The 4905-nt window shown below is 47.8% G+C and overlaps 1 long non-coding RNA gene across 1 annotated transcript; it reads left to right on the top strand.

The window, feature by feature from the left end:
• Positions 1-3529: 3529 nt before the first annotated feature.
• Positions 3530-4588, top strand: LOC127312866 (uncharacterized). Its single transcript, XR_011749120.1, has 5 exons — positions 3530-3609; positions 3712-3822; positions 3911-3980; positions 4061-4165; positions 4267-4588. It is a non-coding gene; the product is annotated as an uncharacterized lncRNA (long non-coding RNA).
• The last annotated feature ends 317 nt before the right edge of the window (positions 4589-4905 follow it).

Here is a 4905-nt window from a genome sequence, read left to right as displayed (position 1 = left end):
CACCTCTACGACCAGCAGCAGCAACCGGTCGCCAAGCTGCAGCCGGCTGGTGCCGCCGCGACACGGGCGCATCCCGCCGGAGCTGGGCGTGCCGGCGGGGCTGGGCGCGTCCGGCTCGGGCAGAACTACCTCAACGGCAGCATCCCCGGTGGCCTGCTCTACCTGCCGGTGGCTGAACCTGCTGGAGCTCTAATTAACTTGCTGACCGGCATCCCCGACGTGTGAAGGACAGGGGCGGCGGCCGGACCGCCGCGACACGGGCGCGGCAGTGAGCTGTGCTCGTTCCCGTGTCGTTAACCACCGTCTCTTTTACGGTGCTCGACCGACATGGATAGTCCGAGACGCGCTGGACGGCCCTATGCGTAGTTTGGTGCCCGTAGCGACGTGTCGACATACCAGCATGCTCTTCGGCGTCGCCGTGTAGGGCCGAGCGGGGTCTTTGCTGCCGCTCTCGTGCAGGGCGCGCACGTCGTCAGCGTGAGAGACAGAGGGAGGGGAATACTGATTTACTAGGTCGTTCTCTCTTTTTTTCTCCGTTGTTGTCACCGTCTGTGAGCTCGCGAGAGGAGGAGCTCCAAGTGTTAGGGTTAGGGTCGAGAAAAAGAGAGAAGAGCGAGAGGAGAATAGCGCCGAGTGTTAGGGTTAGGGTCCATAGCGGTGCCGAGTCCGTGGCGGTGCCGCCGCGACATAGAGTTAGGGTCAAGAAATAGGAGCACCAAGTATTAGGGTTAGGGTTTTTTGCTTTCTTCATTTCAATTGTTATCCATCTAGCAATGTGTTATATGATCATTACATGATGAATGAAATACAATTGCTTTCTTAATTTTGTAGTGACATTGAGGTATGGAGGACGGCACCTTCGTCCGAGATGAGGAGGGGGAAGAAGCGGTACAGAAATTGATCTATGAGAGTGCCCGTGGTCCGGAACCCGACGATGGAGATGACAACGAGTTCCAAGACTTTCTGAATGATTTCGGCGAGGGACTTGATTCTGAACAAATTAGAAGAGACAACGAAGTGTCCATCACAAACTCCGGCGAGGTGTATATCTATGTATCAATTAGTCTATATGTTCATCCCTAGATGCATTCATTTATTTGTATTGCACTTATTAACGAATAATTTTTTCTTTTAGCCTTCTGGATCATCGAGCAAGTCTGTTAGATCAAAACGAGGCCCGACGCGGGTGCTAAAGGGCGAGGGCAGGTTAGCCCTCACGGCATTCAAGGATAATGGTGAACCAGTGCAGCCCAAGGAGTTTTGCCGCAAATTTACAAGTCAATCCGGAGTTATTGTTAGGGACCATGTACCGATCAGCATTCAAGAGTGGCATAAGCCGAAGAACCCGGAGAGTGGTGCTAGTTATGTCAACGACACGATGAAAAAATTTCTTTGGGACACGCTACTGACAAAGTTCAGCCTACCGGAAGACATGACGGAAGGCCAGAAGAATAAAGTCAAGGAATGGACATTGAAGAAGATGGCCATACAATTCCAGACCTTCAAGAAAAATTTATGGGACAAATATAAGAATGAAGATCCAGTATTCGATGATAATCTAGTGAAGATAAAAGATCACTGGGCCGCATTTAAGGATTATAAGAAATCGTCTACTTTTGTGTCCCGATCGAAGAAAAATACCGAAAATGCTGCAAAGAAGAAACTTCCGCATCATTTGGGGTCAGGTGGCTACAAGAGTGCCATTCCGAAGTGGACAGCGTTTGAGAATAAACTGATTGATCATGGAATCACTCCACAGACATGGGACTGGCCCGAACGGTCCAAGTTCTGGTTGTTCGCCCATGGGGCAGGGTTGGACCCAAAGACAGGGCTGATCGTTGCGAAGGGAAAATGGAAGGAAAAAATTGAGGCAATTGTACCGAAGCTTGTAGATGCAATTGAAAAGGTCAGAAAGGGAGAGTACATTCCCGATCGAGAGAATGACGAGCTGACACTCGCCTGGGGAACCCCGAACATGTTGGACGGGTACGAGATCGCCCAGGTCTCACCATGAAGGAAGCGTGGCCGGACAGCGCTGACACCTATAGACGCCGTTCGCGAAAGAAGAAGAATGACGCCGACATTGTAATGGAATTGTTAACTAGGGTGGAGGCTCTTGAGAGAAATCGTAGGGCACCTGATCAGCCGCTGTTTCTACAGGATCCACAAGCCGATGCTGCCCCATCTCAGCGAAGAAGTGTCGGTTCCTCGCATCTTGACGGATGTGGAGGAAGCTACCCCGTGGATTATGTCACGGAGAAGACAGATTGCGAGCTACATATGTTAATCAGGACCGCGTCTCGTTAAGGTGGCGGTCGGCTTTGTGTACACAAGTGAAGATGGAGCAATGCACCATCATATGCCCATTCCACCTGGTTGTGTTCGTGTCGGGGTGGATGAAGTTGTTTCGGGTTTTGAAAAAGTGGAGCTTGATATTCCTAGAGGTGAAGATGAGAGGACACTGGCCGATGTCAAGCACGGTTTCGCCCTATGGCCGAAGAAGTACGTCGTCCTTTTGCAAAGGCCACCGACTCCTACACATGAGCAGCAAATGCCATCGACTCCTCCTGGTGGCAGTCCTGGTGAGCAGCAAAGTCCACACCTACCAGAGAGGGACCCCAGCGTGAGTCCACCATCTCGAGATCCTCCGCGACGTAAGACAGCGTCCGTTGCGGAACGGTACGCCGCCTAGGAAGAAAGCTAGAAAGGAGAAACAACCGCCGCCATCGAGAAGTTACCTTGGGAAAACTCCAGAGGAAAACGCGGAGGCCGTTCAGGCCGAGTTGAAGAAAATGGTTTGCACCGAAAGTGCCGTAGATACCTTTCGAGAAGACACTAGATCCGGTGAAAGTTGTGCGAACCGTTGACAATCTATATGACCCTGTACCATCGCCGCCATCTGACTATGCGCGTTCTATTGAAAGGTCGTATGACAAGATGATCGAGGCGACAAAACCCGTTCAATCGGGTATCGGGAGATAAAAGGGATACACAAGTGTCTACCAGCTCGGACAACAACCCGTTCAATCGGTCGCCCCTCTCAAGGTGTTTGACGGGAAGACCGTTCAAAGTTCTCGACAAGACGCAACTGATTACGCCTTCGCTGAACGAGCATATCAGTTTGTTCAAGGGAAAGATTTGGTCGAGAATCTCAGGAAGGTACCAACATGTATGCGTAACTTGCATTCGTGGTACCTTAAGGCCTCAAAGGAAGGGATCGAGACTATCATGGTGCGAGTTAGGGAAGAGCACTACTTCCAGGAGTACTGTGTGAACGTTGACTTCGCCGAACTCTTTCAGTTATACAATCTCCGGGCCCTCGACAAATCAATCATCAGTTGCTATTGTCCTGTAAGTGATTTATTTATTTAATTTGAGAAGTCGTTCATTGTCTGCAGATTATAATCTTTTGTGCGCTATATTATGCAGATCGAAGATGCTCGAATGCAAAAGGGACGATATCACAGACATTGGGTTCATTGACCCGCACACAATGCATGTTAAAACCATAGAGAATCCCCTCTATAACAAGGATACACCGCAGACTCTGCTAAGGTTTTTGAAGCGACAACGTGACAAAAAGCTAATACTTTGGCCTTACAACTTCGAGTGAGTCTTACTGTCTTATAACACATTATATTTTGCTCACCGTATGTCAAAATTTTAACTAATGACTTATATATATGACACTACATATTGAAACGTGCGTAGGTTTCACTTTATTCTTCTCGTCATCAATTTGGAAATTGGAGAAGTTGAAGTCTTGGACTCACTAAGCAAAAAATCGGATCTATACGTGTCTTGTTTTTTAATGCTCAGAAGGTAATTTTAATTCTTATCGGTTTGTTTCGTTAATTTCCTGCTTTGAACTAATTGATGACTCTTTTATGCATTTTCTTTTGTCGAGCAGCGTATGGCAAACTTTCATCAAGGAAGATACGTCCCGTGAATGGACACCGAAGCTGCGATGGCGTGCGAAAGTAAGTAGTACTACCTAGGTCCACACACCTTTTAATTATCATACTTGACTATTGTTTGATTGAATTATATTCTTGTAAAGAAATGCCCGCAACAACCTCCGGGGACCGATCTCTGTGGATTCTTCGTTTGCGAGTGCATCCGCAGAATTGTCAGCGAGAGAACGAATAATGAAAGAAATAAAGAGGTACAAAAACAATCTTCACAAATTTGTTTTGTTATCATAAGTTGTGCTGAGTTTCAGTAATAGTTGTTTCATGTATTCATTTGTATCTTATTCTTTTATAGTTGGCAAGAAAGCGGAACAAGCTCTCAATCGATGACCGCTTCATAGCAATAGGCGAGGAATTGGCGGGATTTTTCCTTCGGGACGTCATACCACCACTCGCAGAGTACCACTATGAATGAAGATGTACATGTTACATATATAGTTGACTCGAAGAGTACCACTATGCTACATGTAATAGACATATATAGAGTACGCCTCGGAGAGTACCACTATGCATGAAGATCGATCTTCATGCATAGTGCTACTTAATTTGCGATCTTATGCAATAACATGTGTGTTATATTATATGCACCAACTTGCTATGCATCATCTTGATCTTCATGTACTACCTAAACCCAAACGCATTTCTGGTGCATCGACGCGATATGAAACAAACCGATATCCCTAAACCCCTCCAAAAACCCTAAAAAACCAATTCTCTGCCGCGGCAGAGATTTGGGCAAATTCCCTGCCGCGGGTGGGAACCTTTGGTACCGGTTCGTATTACCAACCGGTACCAAAGCTCCTTGGCCCTGAGCTCTCCTGGTGGCCCACGTGGAGGGCCTTTTATACCGGTTCGTAAGCAACCGGTACGAAAGGGGGGGGGGGCCTTTAGTGCCGGATAATTAATACCGGTTGCTCAACCGGTACTAAAGCCC

The sequence above is a fragment of the Lolium perenne genome, chromosome 7 (genome assembly GCF_019359855.2).
Source record: "Lolium perenne isolate Kyuss_39 chromosome 7, Kyuss_2.0, whole genome shotgun sequence".
NCBI classification, from domain to species: Eukaryota; Viridiplantae; Streptophyta; class Magnoliopsida; order Poales; family Poaceae; genus Lolium; species Lolium perenne.
This window is presented reverse-complemented; position numbering and strand designations above follow the sequence as displayed.